The following is a 22,876-nucleotide window of genomic DNA, read 5'->3' on the forward strand; positions in this document are numbered from 1 at the left end:
ACCTGCTGCAGACTTTCCGGCCACTCTTGACCCTGTTGCCAACTCATTGCCTGGATGTTTGAAGTCTGTTGCTGCAACGTGTGTGAGTTTGGAGCAGAGCGAGAGCATTCTGATGGGACATCCACCGAGGGTGTACCTGCAACGTGTGTGAGTTTGGAGCAGAGCGAGAGCATCTGATGGGACATCCACCGAGGGTGTACCTGCAACGTGTGTGAGTTTGGAGCAGAGCGAGAGCATTCTGATGGGACATCCACCGAGGGTGTACCTGCAACGTGTGTGAGTTTGGAGCAGAGCGAGAGCATCCTGATGGGACATCCACCGAGGGTGTACCTGCAACGTGTGTGAGTTTGGAGCAGAGCGAGAGCATTCTGATGGGACATCCACCGCGGGTGCACCTGCAACGTGTGTGAGTTTGGAGCAGAGCGAGAGCATTCTGATGGGACATCCACCGAGGGTGCACCTGCAACGTGTGTGAGTTTGGAGCAGAGCGAGAGCATTCTGATGGGACATCCACCGAGGGTGCACCTGCAACATGTGTGAGTTTGGAGCAGAGCGAGAGCATTCTGATGGGACCTCCACCGAGGGTGTACCTGCAACGTGTGTGAGTTTGGAGCAGAGCGAGAGCATTCTGATGGGACATCCACCGCGGGTGCACCTGCAACGTGTGTGAGTTTGGAGCAGAGCGAGAGCATTCTGATGGGACATCCACCGAGGGTGCACCTGCAACGTGTGTGAGTTTGGAGCAGAGCGAGAGCATTCTGATGGGACATCCACCGAGGGTGCACCTGCAACGTGTGTGAGTTTGGAGCAGAGCGAGAGCATTCTGATGGGACATCCACCGAGGTTGCACGTGCAACGTGTCTGAGTTTGGAGCAGAGCGAGAGCATTCTGATGGGACATCCACCGAGGGTGTACCTGCAACGTGTGTGAGTTTGGAGCAGAGCGAGAGCATTCTGATGGGACATCCACCGAGGGTGTACCTGCAACGTGTGTGAGTTTGGAGCAGAGCGAGAGCATTCTGATGGGACATCCACCGAGGGTGCACCTGCAACGTGTGTGAGTTTGGAGCAGAGCGAGAGCATTTTGATGGGACATCCACCGAGGGTGTACCTGCAACGTGTGTGAGTTTGGAGCAGAGCGAGAGCATTCTGATGGGACATCCACCGAGGGTGCACCTGCAACGTGTGTGAGTTTGGAGCAGAGCGAGAGCATTTTGATGGGACATCCACCGAGGGTGTACCTGCAACGTGTGTGAGTTTGGAGCAGAGCGAGAGCATTCTGATGGGACATCCACCGAGGGTGTACCTGCAACGTGTGTGAGTTTGGAGCAGAGCGAGAGCATTCTGATGGGACATCCACCGAGGGTGCACCTGCAACGTGTGTGAGTTTGGAGCAGAGCGAGAGCATTTTGATGGGACATCCACCGAGGGTGTACCTGCAACGTGTGTGAGTTTGGAGCAGAGCGAGAGCATCTGATGGGACATCCACCGAGGGTGTACCTGCAACGTGTGTGAGTTTGGAGCAGAGCGAGGGCATTCTGATGGGACATCCACTGAGGGTGTACCTGCAACGTGTGTGAGTTTGGAGCAGAGCGAGAGCATTCTGATGGGACCTCCACCGAGGGTGCACGTGCCACACTCAGAGGTCTTGCTTACTCGTACTCAAATGCAACACCTGCAAACAGCTGCCTTAAGAGGTGTGAGCAGACCATGTTGGGCGCAGAGAATGTGACTTTGATGTGATGCATGAGTTTGGATCCATCACTTTGATGCCTCTTCCTGGAAGTGAGGTTGAGATTGATGAGACGTGGCTGAGCCGTGTACAAACCCAAGGCCACATATCCTTTGCCTGAAATCAAATCATGTGCTCTTTGCTGATGGATCTTGTTTGTGTGATGCAGAAGGAATTATAAACGCTGCTTATGCTGTATGGACTGTTGCGGGGGTGATTGTGGCTCCATCGTTTAAAAGTGTTTTTTTTTTTGCTCAAGTGGCCGAGTTGGTAGCTTTGTCGAGGCCTGCAACGTTTCTGACCAATTTCAAGTTACTATCTTTGCCGACAGTCAGTACGGATTTGGCGTTGTTCATGACTTTGGGCAATCGTGGTTAGAGCGGGGGTACATGACCTCATCAGGGTACCTTGAGAGTATGAGAAACCTCTTGCTGTCACTACAGTTGCCTGCTCAAGTTGCTGTGGTGAAGTGGGCTGCCCTTGGGGTGGCATTTATTGTGTCACAGTCGGAAACCGTTGTGTGGATGAGACTGCGCATTATTGTGCTCTAAATTCTCACACTTTCAATGGAGATCCCCAGAGAAAGAACACTGATGAGACAGATTGCCAACTGTTCTTCATCCACTGTAGACACATGGGAGGAAGTGAAAGCATTACAGGATGAGGTACAAGAGGCTGAGAAACAAGCATGGACCAGTTTGCACTAAAAGGCTCGAGGATGAAGTTAGTGTTCACTGCTGGGAGACCTGCATTACCAAACAGCTTGTTGCCTTCCATGGTGCAGTGCTATCATGGCCCTGCACACATTGGGAGGGATGCCATGACGCATCTCTGTAGCACGGGGATGCAACGGAGAAGAAACAGCAGGAGCTGGCGACGACTTCAAAAAATTGTATTTATTCAGTAAATACAAGTTACAAAGTATAAAGGACCCACAGCTCAGCCTACTGCAAAGTCAAGAGATCAAAGCAACAACCAATCAGGTTCAGAAGGGGACATTCTAAAAGAGAATAGAATGAGGAAAGAGAATACAGGAATTAAAGGTAAAGAAAACAATAAAGGTTATGAAAACAATAGAGTAATGGAATAATAAAGTGAGGGTATTACATCATCTCCCTCCCCACAAAGAAGTAAGTCATAACAAAGTCATTGAAACGTGTAGGCAATTTAGAAATCCTTTTAGCAGGCAATACCTGTAAAAGAGAGGAGAAAGAATCATTGCATGTAAGAGAAACACTTAAATCATTGACATGAAAGGAATTATTGAAATCAGGCACAGCGATATTAGAACTTCTGAAGAAAAATATATCTTTAAGGAAGTTTAAAACAGATTGAGTAATGGCCGACTCAACTAATTAAAAGTAACTCCCTTTTGGACTATTAATCTATAAAAAACAATAACTTCCTAGAGCAGTTAGGCAAGAGATTGAAAGGACCAGCAAACTTCAATTGCAACCTTTGTTTAAGGGTTTTCAGGTAAAGGAACTAAACAAAGGGCGTTGTTTGTGGTTCTCCAATGCTTGTCACAAACAACACATTACAGACACAACTCTACAAATGAAGATACTTGTGACTTCATGGAGGGCCACCAATAATTCTCCCTTAGTCTTTTGCAAGTGGCAGTGATACCTAGATGCCCTTCATGTGCAATTTGAATGAGTTTTTTCTAAGGGATGAAGGTGGAATAAAACAACCATTTCTAATGCAGAGATCATTTTCAAGAGACAATTCAGCAGCAAAAGGCTTCAAATCATGAAGTAAACTGTGAAGGGATAGCCAACCTTATATAATGTATGTACACACTTTTCTTTAAGAGTGGCATAAATACAATCCCCTTCTGAAATAATACCATTAGATGAGGATAAATCATCAATGGTTGCCACCTCACAATCAAAATCGTCATCAGTAGAGGGTAATGGTAGATTGGGAAAGGTAGTCTGCTCCGAAGTTTTTAATACATTGTATGTACTTAATGGTGAAATTATATTTTTGTAGCTTGGATAACAAACATACAAGTCGAGCAGAAGCCTTTCCCAAACCATCACCTTGCAATAAATGAACAAGGGGGTTGTGATCTGTGAAAATTACAAAATGACTGCCCCAGAGATAGGTTTAAAATTTATGGCAAGCCCAAACACAAGCTAAAGCTTCCCTCTCAATGGTACTGTATTTAGTTCCTGCAACAGACAAACTGTTGGAAGCGAAAGGTACAGTAAGTTCTTTGTGACCAATATGTTGCCCAAAAATTGCTCCAATACCTTTCAAGCTGGCATCCACAGTAACAGTGCATTCGTGACCAGGAACAAAGGGACTCAAGGCGGGAGCTTTAACTGCAAGTTCCTTGATTTTGGTAAAAGAAGTGTTGATTTCTTCATTCCAATCACAATTAGTGCCTTAAGGGTTGAACATTAGAGACATAATCAGGAACAAACCGGGCATAATATTCGCAAAGGCCCAGAAAGGATCTTAAGGTATCCTTATCAGGAGGTGGAGGCGGATGGACAATAGCTTCCACATTAAAAAACATAGGTTTAATACCTTCAGGAGTAATGGTATGGCCAATGTGATCGATTTGCTTAAACCAAAAACTTACATTTCTCTGTTTGAATAGTAATCCTTCTGGCATTGAGAATGGAATAGACATTATGCAAAGTTTCTAAATGTTTTTCTTTGGTTTCAGAGAAAACAAGAATATTGTCCTGAAATGCATGAATATGAGAAACATCTTTGAACAAAACATCCATTACCTTTTGAAAAACATTGGCTGCTGAGGCCAGGCCAAAAAGTAGCCTTAAGTACTTATAGGCTCCAAAGGGTGTAACAAAAGTAGTGAGCTCTTAGGATTCAGTACTTAAGGCTATCTGATGGTACGCATTGTAAATCAATGATGGATACATTTTTAGATTGAACAATGTTGGCAAGCATTTCCTGAATATGAGTTAGGGGATGAGAATCTACGACGATGATGTTGCAGTTCAAAGACCTAAAATCCACATAACAACGGAGGTCATGACTCCTTTTCCTAGCTAGGACAATGGGAGAAACCCATTCAGAGGAGTAAGTTTGCGCAATAATACCATCTTTGGTTAAATTCTCTAAGAGATTTTTAAGATCATATCTGATGTTAAAAGAAACAGGTCTAACTTTGTGAGTTCCCTTTCAGTCTAATGGTATGTTCAAAGCCTTTTATGGTTCCGATTATGTCACTAAATACAGAGCAAAAATTAATCTTGAGAGTGGAAAGAAGATCATCATCCTTGACACTTAAATTGATGGCACTGTTGATTGAAAGGAAAGGAATATCTTCTAAAACAATAGGGTTCTTGTGGCCAGGTTTCAGATGAATACCTAGTTTGGCTAAATCTTTCCAACCAACCAAATCTCTACCCTTAACAGCCACATAAATCTTACTATTAATGTTTCTACCTACAATTTGTGAAGTAGCATAAAATAAACCCAAAAGATCAATATCTTTTTCACCAAAAGCTTTGGGAGAAATATCCAGACTTTGTAAACGACCATAAAGCAATGAAAGTAGTGTACATTAAAATAGTAATGGGCGCTCCTGAATCAGCCATAATCTCCAGAGATTTGCCATCAATAAATGCTTGTCATAAAGGATGTTCTATTTTGATAGATTCATGTGGTTCTTAAATAGTAAGAATAATGTTAGAAAATGTTTGAGAACAATTGGAAACTTCTGGGGCATCTCTAGAGGAGACAGAGGGAGTCTGTAAATCCAGATTGTGGATTCTAACATTATCACCAGCATGCAGGGATCTACAAACCGCTTGAAAATGTCACCTTTTCTTGCAATTGAAACACTTTTTTCCTATGGCAAGGCAGGAGGGATTGTTGCCAATGTGGTTTTAGAACCACAATGGTAAGAAATGAGGCACTTGTTCCTATCTCTACTTGTCCTGATAGCGGAAATTGTAGCACCTTCAGAATGATCAGAGACATAAGACACTGGAGAATGTCCTTCTTGACTGTACATAGCTTAAGATGAAATATTAGAGCGTTCAATGCTCTTACCAATGTCAATTGCCTCCGGGAGTGAAGGATTCCTACAAGTGAGAAGTCTTTCTTGTATCTTGGAAAAACAGTTAAAAACAAACTGATCCCTAATACATTTACCAACAGAATTCTGAAAGTCTCAAGTTGAGGCTAGCACTCACAAAGCAGCTACGTATTCTTCAACAGATTCATCACTACCTTGCTTACGTTTGAAGAAACTGTGTCTCTCTAAGAGAACATTAGGTTAATTTGAAAATTGGTTTTTAAGTCTTTCTTAAGCTTCAATGTAAACATTCCAAACACAATCAGCAGGAGGTGATGGAAGAGGAGGTAAATTGTCAAAACATTGGTGTGCAGCAATGCCTAGATGGTTGAATAATGGAGCATTTTTCCTTCTTTAATCAAAGTGGCAAATCGATATTCTGTTCTGGAATGGCACGAGTTAAGAATTTCTCTTGCAGATTCCGACAACCGCAAACTTAGCTGAGTGATGACATCAATGGCAGAAAGTATTCACATCGCTTCTCTGGCACAAAGTTTCGCTATGCATGGACAGTGTTGCAAATGATGACAGCCATTTTAATGTCTGATAGCAAGGTGTGGGTGAGATGTGGAAGGAATGAAGGTATTGGTTCTTACAGTGTATTCACATATATCTTAAAGCACAGCTTTGGTAAAAATATGAAGTATCCCTAAATAAATACTGAAAAGGCAACCATTTACCAACTACCAACAAGGTAGCTCCCCTGAGGAAAATTTCACTCAAACGACCCCATGACGCCCAACGCTGTTTCTCCGACGCCCTAAAAAAAGAAAAACTTGCCCTTAGACAAGCAGAACGCCGCTGGCCAGAACTTACGCCCCTACGGAGAGAGCGGCTTACACCGCGTCACCAAAAAATTAAAAAAACTCCATCCTCTAGGCCAAATCTGCCTATTTCTCACAAAAAATTATTAACTCCTCCACGAAGGCCAAAGATATCTTCTCGATAGTTAATGAGCTCGCCCATCCCGACAGGGTCACCCAACAATCGGTGCCCTCTCAAATTTTAGCTGATTCCCTAAATTCTTTTTTTTGGGACAAAATTACCCTCATAAAAAACAATATCCCCACCCCTACCTCCCCTTCCACCCTCCCCGTCATACATAAAAATCTCTCCACTCTGGACCAAATTCCTCTGATCACCCGAGAAGAATTTCTGATCCTACTAAACAAAGTGGGATCAGGCTCCCCCAATGACTGTTGCCCCCCCCACATCCTGAAAGAAGCCTTCACTACCTGCCCCGACCCGCCGCTTTCGCTCCTGAATCACTCTCTCACAACAGGCGTCATCCCAGACATCTTTAAATGTGCCGCCATCGTTCTCATCCTGAAAAAGCCCAACGCAGACCCCTCGGTACTAAGCAATTTACGTCCCATCTCCCTGCTCCCTTACTTCAGTAAAATCCTAGAGGCTCATGTCACGGACTGCCTCAGCTCTTTCATTGAGCTCTCCCAATTCCTTGACCCCCGACAAGTGGGGTTCAGGCCCGGTCACTCTGCAGAATCTGTGATTCTGGCAGTTATGGACGAACTCAGGAAGGGAGCTGATAACAACATCCCCAGGCCCTAGTGCTCCTGGATCTTGCGGCGGCTTTCGACATGGTCGATCATGAACTCCTGATCGACCGTGTTGGCAACGCGGGTGTCCAGGGCATGGCACTAAAGTGGATTACCTCCTTCCTTGATGGACGCTCCCAGGCAGTCCACCTAAACAACTTTTTGGCGAGTAAAACCAATCTGACCTGTGGGGTCCCTCAGGGCTTTGCCCTTTTACCCCTTTTGTTTAACCTTTATATGCAACCCTTGGTTGCATCCTTACGTAATAGCCCTGCCATTATCTTCAACTATGCTGACGACCTTCAACTGGTCTTTAACATAGATTTCTCGAATACATCCATCAGCAACTTTCAATCGACCATGACTTTCATCAGCGAATGGATGTACTCCAGTCAACTCAAACTTAACCCCGACAAAGCCAAGCTGGTCCTTACTGGAGGCCCTGCCAATCCCTGGAACTCCAACTCCTGACTGTCATCATTGGGCACTGCCCCTCACCCAGTAAAGTCAGTTCAAAGCCTCAGAGTTATCATCTGCAGCGATCTGTCCCTTAAGCCCCCAATCAATGCAGTAGTCTCCTACTGCTTCTTCCATCTTCGTAGGATCCGTAAAATCTGTAGGTTTCTCACCAAGGAAGCACTCACCCTTGTCATCATGGCCCTTGTCACCTCCTGTTTTGAGTACGCAAATGCGCTTTATGTGGGCATCCCGGCTTACCAACTCCATCGTCTGCAACTTTTGCAGAATCAGGCAGCCAGGCTCATTTTCCGCCAACCGAAACCTCAACACATTAGTCCTCTGCTGAAGAGCTTACATTGGCTCCCGGTAGCCAAATGCTGCATCTTTAAACTTGGCTACACCATCTTCAAAGCATTAACTGAACAAGCCCCTGCCTTTATCTCCTCCCGGACCCAACGCTATATCCCATTCCGTAAACTCCAATCCTCCCACCTCCACCTGCCCACTATCCCCTCCTTCAGACGGAAAACACATGGAGGTCTAAGATTCTCCTTCCTAGCCCCCCGTTTCTGGAACTCCCTCCCCAACGAGCTTAGATTGGCTACCTGCTACACTAAATTCAGAACCCTGTTGAAGACACGCTTATTTTCACAAGCCTATAATTAAATCTCCATTACTCTCATAGCCACAGTTTTTCTTTCCCCAGCGACATGAAACCGCTTGGTGTTAGTGCAGTTAAGAAGTATTTTTAACATAACATAACATAACATAACATTTATAATTTTGCCTGTTTTCAGTTGAATTTATGGGGCTGCTTGAACTCAAAGCCTAGCACAAACATAATGCTTTATTAGCTTTTAGTTCAGATTATATGGTTGAGCGTTTTTTTGTTGCTAACTATGTTTCTGTTAAACTGTACACATTGTCGCAGGATTTCCGTTCTCTCACAGAACTGTGCACAGAGACCTAGAACCTAGGTGAGTTAGGGTGACCCACAACTCACCTTTGTTTCAGAAATCCCCTTACCAAGCTAGCTACAGTATCGCATCGGCAGTAAATACTTCCCGATGTCTTAGACAATCCAGAACATGAACTTAGAATACCTCAGGTATCGTGGAACACATGAACACTCTTTCGTTATATTATCATTCCAAACCGTAACTGGGAGGCAATGAAAACACGTGCAAGTTTGAAATGTTTATTTTTCAATGCAGCATTCTCAAACGCAGTATCTTGTATAATCTCAACATACATATTATAAAAATCAGAGTCAGCAGCATAGTCACTAATCCATAGTAAGCAAAAGCTGATAACATATTATGATGCAAAATCTATAGAATTCTGTATCATCTATAATTCGCGCACCCTAATTAGCATATTATATTATATCTAAGAAGGTCTCGTCTGGGCTCTTAACAGGGCGGACCCATACCTCTAAGTCTCAGTAGGAGGAGATCACATCAACCGCTACCAGCTCTCAGCATGCGAAGCATCAAGTGTGTTGATTCCTTCCCTGTAATTCTATCTTGAACTCACGTAGAGCCAAATGTTGGCACAAACATTATTTGTGTTATGACTAACGTGTTGCGAGGATCAGGCCTGCAGCAACCTTGTGTTAGGTTATTCGGAGAGTGTGCAGTTCTCAGTGTGCAGACAGTTGTACCAAGTGTTCCAGGCACGACTGATACCAGTGCAATAACATATTATTCTCAAATAAATCACATCTTTCGTCTAGGCTAAAAGCTGTAATAACAACTAGGTGTCGTGTGCAAACCGAAGCAGAAAGAAAATATGGCGTTTAAACATTTAATAAGCACATGCTAACTTAACACAATCTATGGAAACGTAATAACCATATGACACCCCCCCAATGATCCGAGGACGGTCAAAAGACAAAATTATAAGCCAATACTCTATGAGAGGCAAGACATGAAAGCAGAGTTCAATAATATTGAGCCAAGCTAAATGTATGTAAATGTATGTAAAATTTAAAAATACAAAAAATTATGTATGAATGCCTAAAGTGGCCACACAAAATATAAAAAGTCGAACTCGAGGCCTGACTATAATAACAGGCCTAGAACATATGAAAAAATCGAATGTTCGTATTAAAATTGGCACCATTCAGAATTACTAAAAAGTCACGTGCCATAATGATGGAAGTATTCAGAGTCATTCCTCGTTGAATGAATATGCAAAATAGGTAGCCACAGCTTCCAACATGAAATCACTGTCATCATCCGAAAACAGTTCAGCCATCCAATTAAGCAATGGGAAAGAACATACGTGCTCCTCCAACACCGAATCCTCTAGCAACATCAGAGGACAACTCAATGCTATGAAGAATCGGCCACCCTGTGTGTCTTGACATTGTCAATAGAAATAAATCTGTTTTCCTTACGACCTGGAAGTGATGGTAAAATGACTGTTCTTGTGCCCTTCACTCCAAGAACTCGAACCGGTGCTCGATATGAGGGACCAAACTCTTTCTTGTTATCGATCTTCTCTCGAACCAGTTCTCCAACTTGGGGTAGCCAGCCAACTACCGGGATCTGCAGCGCATCATCCGATGTGGAGGGCAAATGTTCCTTTGCAAGACTGTCTCTGGTCTTTTGTAGATTCTGTAAGACATTGCAATGTTCATCTACGTCAAAGGCCGTGGCCTGGGCCTTGTAGTCCAGCCCATCAAGGTCAGGTACATACATCTTGATACCAAAGAGCATTTCGTATGGGGTCCGCCCACCCAGAGACCTTCTAGGGAGATTATTAAGCGCACGCTGCACGCCTATGAGGTGGGCTAACCAGTTACTGCCAGTGCCTATAACTCGAGCTGTCAAAGATTGCTTTAAGTCGCGGTTCATTCGTTCAACTACACTGTTACCCTCGGGTCTGTAGGGACTCGAAAATTTGACTTGGACCCCCATCGAAACCATAGCATCCTTATACGCCTTAGAGGCAAACGCCGGACCCTGATCCGAATGGAAGGTACCACAGGCAAAAATTCCCACAAAGACTCGCAAATCCTTAATGACAGTACGTGAATCAGCGCTCCGATGCGGCCATACCCACACAAAGCGTGTGCATGAATCAACTGCAACTAAGATATACTTATACGCAGTATCAGAAGAAAATGGACCGCAGTGATCCAAATAAACACAACCAAGTGGTTTATTCGAAATGTACAACTGTGTCTGAGGCGGACGCGCAGCAGTCGAAGGCTTAATCTGCTGGCAAATGTCACATTGAAGAACATATTCACGCGTCTGTTTGTACAGTCCCCGCCACCAGAATCTCTGTTGTAGCTGAGTTACAGTGGCCGAGACGCCCGCATGCGCAGACGCCACACCTTCATGTGCCGCTGTAATCAAAGCAGCTCTGCGATCCGAGTTGGGAACTAGACGCTCACCAACTGCAGGGATTTTCACATAAGGAACCTTATCGGGACTTAAGTGGTATGTGTATTTAGAAGGGAATCCCGCAGGATATTTACTTCCCTTCTCCGTTGAAGCAATAGCTGCCAAGATGTCATCATCTATTTTGCTCTTGGACCTCGTGACCGCTGCAACTAAGTATTTTGATACCGCTGACTTCGCTGCTTCATCAGCAAGCGAGTTGCCAACAGCGTGGACCCCCACGCGCTGATGACCGAGAGTATGAATCACAAACACGAGTGGCAGTTTCTCTTTAAGTTCCGCCACTCGGACCCAGATCGTTTTATGTTTTATAGTGCTACCTTTGGAGTCACGAAAATCATTCTGAATCCAAAAGAACAAGTTTTCATTGTAAGACTGGACACAGTAGTAAGAATCACTTACTATCAAAGTCGTCACACTAGGATCTGCGTACTCTAATGCAAGCATCAGAGCACGAAGCTCTGCTAATTGTGCGGTGCAGTCTCCAAGCGTCTGCGTGTGCACGACACTGGACTTGAACTAATCGTTCACCATGGCACCGACCACAATGGCGCAAGCGGAAACGTAGGCATGTTTAGAGCCATGCGCAACCTGCGCCGAACCATCAGTGTAAATGATGCAATGGAAATCCTCCAACAGCCGCATTGCTAATGGAGCAGGATGAACAAATTCATACTGTAAATACTCCTGTGACCGTAAAGTGGCGTCAAAAATAAACGTGACATCCTGGGACGTCAAGGATGCAGCCCATTGAATCCACCGAGGGTGCAAAGCTTTGGAATTAGGTACACTGGCTTTCGTAACCGCCTCTAAGGCAGGACACGGGGTAAAAACCAACATGCGCTTTCCTTGTGACAGGGCACGTTCCTTAAGAATTGCCATCTGCACAGCCGTTAAAACTTTCTCCACAGTGGAAAAACGCAATTCAGCCGAAGTGTACAAGTGTGACTTGTAAGCAATAGGTACTGTATCTCCTTCATTAAAAGTCAAGTACGTGAAACCCACCGCCCCAGGGATAATTCTTATCACCAGGTTGGTCTGGTTATCACGAGTCTGTAGGTATTCAGATGCGAGCAAATCAGCCTGCAAAGACTGCAGAATGGCCGAATGCTCAGGCAGCCAGCATGATTTGGAAAAAGATGGTTGTATCAAAGCATACAAAGGCTTGATACGCTGGGCATATTCCGGAATGTATGTCCTCCCGAAATTCAGAAAGCCCAGAAGAGATTGTAATTTTTTCAGTGTTGACGGAGAGCACAAATGTGCGCATTTCTCCAGGAAATGGGGTGCTAAACCCTTCCCTTCATGGTTACGCTCGTAACCTAGAAACAACACCGTGTACTCTGCAATGTGCGACTTTGCAAAGTTAAACTTGTAACCTATGTCTGCAAAGTTACAAATTATGCTATTTACTCGACACAGATGCTCCCAAAGATCGTCGTCTGTGAGATAAATGTCATCCACATACGAACAAGCAACTGGGTCGAAGCTCTCCAAAAGAGAGACAATGCGTGCGGAAAAAACTCCAGGACTGTTCTTGTAGCCCATTGGGAGTCGTTTAAACATTTTTTGCACACCGGCGCATGTAAAACTGGTCCATTGGGAACTTAGACCGTCTAATCTGTGGGCATAAAAACGATTGGAAATGTCAAGCGTGGTCTTGAACCGTTTACGCTCAAGACTATTCACTAACACAGAGCCGTGCGTATTCTGTACTGCACAGTTACGGCAATGCGAGTTCAAATGCCTATAATCCAAAACCAAACGATATGAGCCGTCCGGCTTGTTTACAGTAAAAAGGGGGTTATTCATCAGTGACACACACGTTTCAATTACACCTTGATATTCCAATTGTTCAAGGATAGCTGCGACTGAAGCTTTCGCTTCACGCCGTATGGGATATTGAGGTTGAGGCTGTGGCTGTGACCGTAAAGGAATCTCATGGCTTGGTGACAATTTATCCCAGCCACATTGATTGCGGTACACAGCCGGCGCAAGCGCCAGAGCCCACTCCTCTGCAAAATGCAGCGCCTCCACCCGCGGCACCGTGTGCGCGAAGCTGGGTAGGATTACCTCCTCCCCTCGCGGAGCTGCGAGAACAAAAGGTGGGGGCCAGTCAGCCTCCGAAAGCAAAATGTCATACGTAGACGAGAGATTTTCCCAAAATACCCCTTTTACAGTTCGCTGCACGTCACCTTCAATTAACAGGACAATTTCAAAAAGTCGTTCAGGGGGCGCAACATGCGTATCTGCTGTTTCAATCACAACATAAGAATCAGTCGCTGTCACCTTCAACAGTGGACGGAGGGCCTCTCTCACTATGGTAATCTCTGCTGCGCTGTCCAGCAAGGTCAGAGCCCACGTCAGATTCCGAAGCCGCATTCTCACTATCTTCAGCATAACGATGCGCGGTCGGGGCAGCGACTTTCTTCGTGGCAAACTGTGGTCTCTTGGGCGTAGAGCCTTCCAGCTGATCTCCACTGACATGCGGGCGGGGCTGACCACGTCCTTGTTGGCCACCCCGGCCCCTGCCGCCCCCTCCACCACCGGTTGACGGAGCCGATGAGTCCTGAAAAGAACGAGGAGAGCGTTGGTCAGAAGCCTGAAACCTCTCAGGCGATTTAATCATCGCGCGGTCGCGCAAATCATAAACATGATCCGACTGCGCAGGCAATGGAGACGCAGGAGTAGAAACCTGTGTTTGTTGTTGTTGTTGCTTACCCTGATTCTGCTTTTTAGGCCAATTTTGCTTTTTGGACTTTTGTTGACCACTAGTATCCGATGTCTGACCCTGGGGCTGTTTCTTCTCCTTTTCAGGAAAAGATTTAACCCCCTTCGCATTGCGGCCAACCATTCTGTAAGCCTTCACAATAATCTTTGCCAACTGTCGGGGTCGATCGGCCTCGGGAACCAACGCTAATGCGTTAGCAACTTGAAAGTTCACTGCATCCCCCTTGACATTCGCAAGGATCAGATCGCAAACCACATCAAAGGAGCCACACAGGCGCATGCCCAATTCAACAGCCGCCTCCGGTCCGTGTTCGTCCTGAACACGTTTAAGGACCCCACCTAGATTGGTCACAGACGGGGAGCCATAGCACCTCGAATAGACCGCTGCAAAAGTTTTTCCCCAGGTTTCACAGTCAGCAAGGTCAGGAGCCAGATCTTTCGGTAAACTGAGTGTAAGAATCCGGTGTTTATCACCCGGAGTCGTATTGGGAAACACAGCTTCCAGCTGGCCGAATTTCTCAGCAAGCCAGAATGGAAAATCGTCCTTTTCTTGGGGCTTCTTACCCATCATGGAATTAACCATGACCGGGTTGATTTTCAGACCAGCATGTTCTGCTCGAAGCTGTGCGCCTCTAGGGGCTGCGTCCTGAACATTACGGCTAGTGTAATGAACAAGCGCTCTAATCACTTCCACCGCGACTTCATGAAGCCGCCGCAATTCTCCCAAATTACAAGTGGCACGTCGGGGGTGAGGTGTAAATCCAGCCAAAGCGGGCCAAGGAGTGCCCGGAATGGACAACGGACCCAACCTCGGAGCGGTTAAAGCGTGCGGTAGGGCGCCACCAAACCAAACTCCATGCTGCCAAGCGTCAATAGGAACCTCCAGTGCTCTGTACGGAGCGTACGCAGCCGGTACATCTGAAGCAGTGTATGAGTGGAACACACCAGAATTAGCGTCCACTGCCGGAAATGTCACCCATGAATAAAACAGTTCGTACGGGTAAGCATGTTCCGCACTCACCACTAGAACCACAGCCAAGCCATCCAAAGGAACATCATACATCCGCAAATGGTCACGCACCGCAATGCGACTATGCTGCGGGATGTCCACGGCTTGAGCCATGTTAGCACAGGAACGAGAAAAAAACAAATTATACTTTGTAGCACAACTGGGTAGTAATTCAAGGAAACCGTTTTAGATAGATTCAAGCTTGAAAAAGACCTATTTCAAAAATAGGTAGGTTTATCCGACACTGCCGTCTTCCGGAAACGGGAATGTAGGCGTTAAGGTTTGAATGATATACTACTCGAGTGTCATGTTATAAGGCCAACCAACGTATGGGCGCCATGTCGCAGGGTTTCCGTTCTCTCACAGAACTGTGCACAGAGACCTAGAACCTAGGTGAGTTAGGGTGACCCACAACTCACCTTTGTTTCAGAAATCCCCTTACCAAGCTAGCTACAGTATCGCATCGGCAGTAAATACTTCCCGATGTCTTAGACAATCCAGAACATGAACTTAGAATACCTCAGGTATCGTGGAACACATGAACACTCTTTCGTTATATTATCATTCCAAACCGTAACTGGGAGGCAATGAAAACACGTGCAAGTTTGAAATGTTTATTTTTCAATGCAGCATTCTCAAATGCAGTATCTTGTATAATATCAACATACATATTATAAAAATCAGAGTCAGCAGCATAGTCACTAATCCATAGTAAGCAAAAGCTGATAACATATTATGATGCAAAATCTATAGAATTCTGTATCATCTATATTTCGCGCACCCTAATTAGCATATTATATTATATCTAAGAAGGTCTCGTCTGGGCTCTTAACAGGGCGGACCCATACCTCTAAGTCTCAGTAGGAGGAGATCACATCAACCGCTACCAGCTCTCAGCATGCGAAGCATCAAGTGTGTTGATTCCTTCCCTGTAATTCTATCTTGAACTCACGTAGAGCCAAATGTTGGCACAAACATTATTTGTGTTATGACTAACGTGTTGCGAGGATCAGGCCTGCAGCAACCTTGTGTTAGGTTATTCGGAGAGTGTGCAGTTCTCAGTGTGCAGACAGTTGTACCAAGTGTTCCAGGCACGACTGATACCAGTGCAATAACATATTATTCTCAAATAAATCACATCTTTCGTCTAGGCTAAAAGCTGTAATAACAACTAGGTGTCGTGTGCAAACCGAAGCAGAAAGAAAATATGGCGTTTAAACATTTAATAAGCACATGCTAACTTAACACAATCTATGGAAACGTAATAACCATATGACAACATCTTATGATGTCCACAATATTATTGTTTTTTCATGTGGTAAAGTTTCATTACAGACCCTGAGTGCTGCTGTAGCATCGCTCTCCAAAAGGTTAGACATGCAATTTGTTTGCAGTCTATGTGTGTGGGAAAAACAAACCAAAAAAATGTCAGAACTCGAGAGGCTAGCTTAGACCACTAGTTGATAAAATATACAAAAAGCCCAGCAGAAAACGGAGACTACTAACAGTCGATCATATATTATTGCAGATGGCATAGCATTTTCAGCTCTGAATGTCGTTGCACCCAATGCAGCAAAGGCCGGCAGGCAGGCAACAACAACAAACAACGTACAAGCCGGACAGAAGGACACAGAGGCAAGACTCGTTAAGCTTTTCAATTGGCATTTTACATGAAAAGTGAGTTGCAGTCACTATAATTTATTTTAATGATTATTTAGGTCATTAATGGAGATACCAGGCCTCATGATAGGGTGCTTTACATAAAGCACAACATTTAAGTCTACATTTCAATTAGAAGGTAAGTAAAAGGGAATTCAAAAGAGAAGTTTGAGAGACACAGGGACAATGGAATTGTAACATATCAGTTCAGGACGACATCAGGCGGACAGTCCTCTGCAAAAGAAAATAGTTTAAGTGTTATCGAAAGAGGTGGGCCTTTAGAAACTTACTGAAGGCGCAAAGCATGGATGTCATTTAGGGGTAGCCAGTGGTCGCAGGTGTGACCCCTAGCTTGCCCCTTGCAACTGCTGACACTGCCTTTGCGACCTCTGACCAGGAACACAGCGGGAATTCTTCCTTATGGGCGTTGGTTGGGGCTCCACTTTCCATGTTTTCTTTTCTTATTACACAAACTGTGAATTATACTCCCTGGATGCTGAGGTAACTAAAAAATGATTTAAGATGTATGTTGTGTGCAAGCTTGCAGGCGAGAGTGTGTTTATGCGAGAGACAGTGTGTATATGTGCGAGTGTGTGTATGTGTAAGTGTGTGAGTGAAAGTATAGGTCAAAGGGTGTTGGATGTCGCCCGGCAGGGGTGCACACATGGGCACTAGAATACCCCAGGTAGAAATGCAGCTCCCTCCCACGAGGTTAGTACTGGAATTGTGTTTCCATAGAGCTGCAGACACTTTAAAGATGCCTATTGCAAAGTGGAATACTCTGCTAAAACAGTTTCCATTGATTTCAGACTCAAAATGAATAAAATAAAATGCCGCAAAAACGCTGCTAAATTCCCAAACTTGTGCCACTAAATTTCCATATTTGTGCCGCTAAATTTGCTAATCTATGCTGCAATATCCTGAATGGTCTGTCTAATAAGTAGGAGAAGAAAGCGGTCTTTTATTGATATGATCATCGCGTTGAACCAAACGAAAAGCAGCTGCTGGAGGTGTGCGCTCAAGGAATTTAAAAGCAGCATCTAGGGAGGCGCACACAAAGAGTAAAGGGTTACTATGACAACGGCTGGAGTGGAGCTCCTACAGCTGGAACAATGGCAAGCGTTCCTACAGCAACACACGGAGAGGAACAGGCAAGGAAAGCGCTAGGGCTGGAACGGAGCTCCCACAGCCAGGACAATGGCAAGCATTGCTACTGCAATGTACGGCATGCACAAGGAAAGCGCAAGGAAGATTATCGATGAGAAGGTCGTGTGCAGAGATTTAAACAGGAGGCCGTTGAGGGCAAAGGGAAGGGACGGCCTTTGAAAGCAAGAGCAGCGACTTGCACCTGAAAGGTAATGAGTTCTGTAGAAAATGTTTGGCAGTGTATCCACCAAGTTTACCAGTCCATTCAATTTTTCATTTATTCATAAATCAAAGTTTCCATGAATGAACAGCAGTGAAAATTATTGCCTAACACACTTCTGGTACAAAATTGTAGAGTGGAAAGTCAATGGAGAAAGAAACTTTAGGAGCGGCCTACAACGGGAACAAATTATATTTATTCAGTAAATACAAGTCTCAAGGTTTAAAGGACCCACAGCGCAGCGTTCTGCAGAGCAAAGAGATCAGAGCAACAATGAAACAGGTTCTAAGGGGGGCATTCTAGAAGAGAATAGAATGAGGAAAGGGAATACAGGAATTAAAGGGAAAGGAAACATTAAAGGATATAAAAACAATAGAGCATAGTATAGTGAGGATATTACAGTCTCTTTTGCCAGACATGGTTTAACCCAAGGTTCAGATTGGTGGCAGAAGCTTTGTGTCACCGCTGCATGGTGTGTTAACAACAAAATGTAGCTAACATGACACCAGGCACAAACAATGAGTCATGTAGGGGGGTCAGGAGGTCCTTTTAACCAAATGCAGCTTAGTCTTTTCAAGATGCCTATAAACAAAATGTCCGTATGAATACGTTGAAACCACGGATGCTAGAGATTGTTATGTTTGCTTGCAATTGCCTACATCATTTTCTGAGGGAGTGACCTATCACCACCTGCCTGTAACATAAGGAATTTCTTGCGGTTTATTAACAAGCTTATACTATCTAGTCATTTCCGAAGTGCCTGTGAGGTAATATTTAAATCCTGTGCCTGATACTAAAATGGCCGAAATGATGGGAGAATTCTTTAAGCCTACGAAAAGTTTAGACATTGCTTATGCACATAGACACAGTCTAACCTGCCATTCTCATAAGGTGGAATAGGAATTTGTAGAATCAACAGAGGCTAGACGAAGAGACAGAATGGTTAACACTGCAAATCAAAGAAGAATACCACCTTGGGCACTTAAGGTACCAGATCTCAAAACAATGGGAAACCAAACTGCTATTGCTTTAGGTTGACACCATAGAAAAAAGCTTTGTATAATGTAGAACTGAAGCCGATACTTCATTGGTGCCAGTAAATGTGACCATGCACTCCAAGTTCTGGGAAATTGGGGTTTATTTTTGGAAGGTGTTGATCCTGTGTTTCCTAAAGTTTATTACATCTATGAGAAAAGTGCCTAATATAGGCTGCTTAAAAATAATGTGGATCTTGTTACATAGGAATAGTCTTTCTGAAAATGTATCATGGTGGTAATTTTCATGAAACCAACAATGTGATGCACCGAAGACTTAAGAGAGGTGCAAGTATCGGAGAGATAGTGGGAGACATTTTTGGAGCCATAAAACCATCTGTTGGTGTGATACTAAATTCTCACAAGATATGAAAACTTTCTACTGTAGTAGACACGCTGTCTACTGACACTGCTGGAGTATCCTTAGCACTGGACACTGAAATGATTGCCATGAGATCTATGGTTCTTCAAAATTATCTTGCTTTAGACATCCTTTTCGCAAAGCAAGGCAGAGTCTGCCGAATGCAAAAGATGGAACATTGTTGCACCCACCTTCCAGATAGAGGTAAAGACTTGAAAGGATACATTAAGAACATTACACATCTTGGAAAGAACTTGAATGATTTAAGAAAAGATGGTGCTTGGGAATCAATTGTGAAAGGATTTTCTTCAATAAGCAAACGGTTTGCCAACCTAAGAGATGGAGAGTTGAGAAAAATCTTGACAATTGCTATTTGTATGTTCCTGGATTATCACATTTGAATACTAAGAAAGAAACTAGAGGATCCCAGAGCCACAGACGGTTAAATGTCCTAGCTGATGCTTCCAGGCTCCCAAAGATGGGCTTCGGTGCCCAGGGATGAATGCAGGAGTGTTGCCCATGGCAGATACCACTCCCACTTAAAGAGGAAACAAACCTTACAATGTAGGGTGTAATTAAAATCAAATCCAATGAGAATGCAAGAGGATACAGGGACCCAGGTAGGCAAGCTAAATCATTGGGTTCAACAGTATTAAAAAATCCAGGAGAAGGCCTACAGCAAGTTGAGTTAAAATCCAAACAGCAAAGTACGGTGAAAATGTAAAAATGCATTGCAAAGGGACAGTGTTTATAATGATATTATAGACCAATATACCCATCTCTCAAACAACATCACCAAACAAATACTCTATTTGTGGCAGGCCTGCAAGATGAATATCTACACTGAAACGTAGATTGATTTTAGTGTATCTCTTTTATTTTTATTGTTAACAGACATTGACTGTATTAACTGATGTGTTTTTTAATTGCTCGGAACCATAATGTATTATGTCATTTATTGTTTTTTATGATTTTTACCTAAAATGTTGATGATGATAGTTAACTACACAGTCCCTTCGCTTTATTTTGTTCTGTCTTGCTGCCTTGTTCTTGGACTTCTGGGAGTAGATGGGGTGTTTGTTTCCAACTACTTAACAGGTGATGGGAGAACGCTTAAAAAATAAATCATCTAAACCCCTGGCAATGGATTACAAACTATAATTGTTCACCCACTGTGCCACTCCAGATGGAGGCCCAACTCATACAAATCAGTACTGACCCTGTGCCTCATCGGAACTGTCTATTCTAAATTCTCTCCAGAAGGGACCTCAAACAATCTCATTTTGGATTCAGCCATGTTAAACCTCCCCAGTGAGGTATAGCTTGGAATTTCTGTTACAGAAAGCAACGGACCAATATATTGGAATACCCTGGGCCACTTAGCGTTTTACATCGGAACCCACTTTATGCTAATCAGTACTGACCCGGCGCTCATGTGAGCAGTCCTTCCTGAACTGCCAAGCGAGGCCCCCTCTAGAAGGCAGCTTGGTTCCACACATGCTTCCCCTTCCTCTCTTCTGTGATCTAAGGACCTTCTCCTCACGCTGCCACTCAGTTCCTGGGGAAGGAACTAGTAATCAGTGTCCTGGCTGAGGACAGGGGAGTATTCTCCACTGCAGTGCAACATTCTCAAATCCTTACAACATTACAACTTCCTTCACCAAAAACTTGTAAGTGACTGCAATTAAATTTATTTATTTTTATTTATTTATTTATTTATTTATTAAATTTATATTGCACACAGATACCCTAACAGGGTTTCCCGGCGCAGGTAGATGGAGTACCGTAACTGAGTAACCAGACGACTCATTATTGAGAAAAGAACCATGTCTTAAAGTCTCGCCGGAAAATGAGATAACACTGTTCCTGCTTCATAGTACAAGGAAGAGAGTTCCATAGTCTGGGTCCAAGGAACGCAAAAGAACGACCACCCATTCTAGATAGTCTACAACTATATGTTAGCAAGTTGCCCTGAGTAGCTGATCGTAAAGGACGGGAAGGGACATAGGGATGGACAATCTCCTTAAGATAAAGAGGGGCAGACCCTTGGTTGATTTTAAAAATAAGACACAGTCTGCCAGATTCATGAAAACCAAATTCAGCGAATTCTAAATTGCGATTAATACCGAATCGCAATTTAGAATTCGCATAATGGGATTCATGTAAATCTGCGATAAAATTTAGCGATTCGCATTCGGCCGCAAAAGCCAATAGCGATTATTCGGAAATCGCAGAATAAAAGCTAAATCGGTCAATTTCTGTGTTGAAATTGCGATCTCGCTGTTAGCGAGATCGCAAATTACGATCTCGCTAATAGCGAGATCGCAAAAACGGGAAGTCGGATTTCGAGCACAGTGATGACATCACAACCAGGAAGCAGGCAGTTCCCTCCCTCATTGAGAACACTGAGGCAGAATTGGAAGCAGCACTACTCAGAGCTCCACTCCAACCACCTCCAGTTTTTGCATTTGGATATTGCAGACTGCAGCTATGTCACAGGAAGTAGCAGCAGGGCCCATTGACACAGGGAGAAAGCGCAAAATCAAGTTCTCCGAACAGGAGCTGGAGCATCTCATCGGTTGAGTCTGTAAAGACCATGAAAAACTTTTTGGCAAGGACTCCAGGAGGGTGCCTGAGGCTGAGAAACGGCGACTAGGGCTGCGCATCTGCGCCAAAGTGAACTCTGTTGGAGTCACACAGAGATCCATTGACGACCTCAAAAAGAGGTGGTACGACCTCCGAGGTCGTGCCAAGGAGAGGGTGGCTGAGAGGCTGGGTGAGCGCCTTGCAACTGGAGGGGGAGAGCCTACAGTCCCTCCCACCACCCCATTGGAGGATCATGTTGAGGACACGTTGCAGCCTGAGGCATGTGTGGGGGTAACCCATCTGGACTCATCCCGACCCACCCAAGACAGCCAAGGTAAGTGCCATGCGACTGCGACCCTGTCCCCTAACAATGGCCATGACCCTATAGCCACTCATAATAAACCCCAGTCATGCAGCCCATGCACATCAGAACATCCCTATTGCATTGTGGGACATGTAGTCTGACCACAATGTACAAAAAGTCCCATGCAGCCAGACATGTCCTAATGTACGCAATGCAACAGCCAGTCAGGGAATGGTAGCCAGCATGCATGTAGCAACCTCACATGTCAAAGATACATGTAATTAATCAATTTCCACTTCCCATCACAGGTGGAGCAGATAACACCAGCAGCGACAGAGAGGGGCTGCAAATTGATGATACACAAGAGGAGCCTGAGGGTGAGGAAGATACATCCACACAACCAGCTCCATCTGCCCAAGCAGCAGTGCCAGCATGCATACCACCACCTGCAACACCAGCTACATCAGGCACACCACCATTGCCAGCTGCAAGACCCATACCAGTGGCACCGTCAACATCAGGTGCTGCAAGACCAGCGACACAACGCACACCCACTGTTCCCACCCAGCACAGCAGGCAGGTCAGGGAGCCACGCCAGAGTACACCAC

Source organism: Lissotriton vulgaris, chromosome 6 (assembly GCF_964263255.1).
Source record: "Lissotriton vulgaris chromosome 6, aLisVul1.2, whole genome shotgun sequence".
Lineage (NCBI taxonomy): Eukaryota > Metazoa > Chordata > Amphibia > Caudata > Salamandridae > Lissotriton > Lissotriton vulgaris.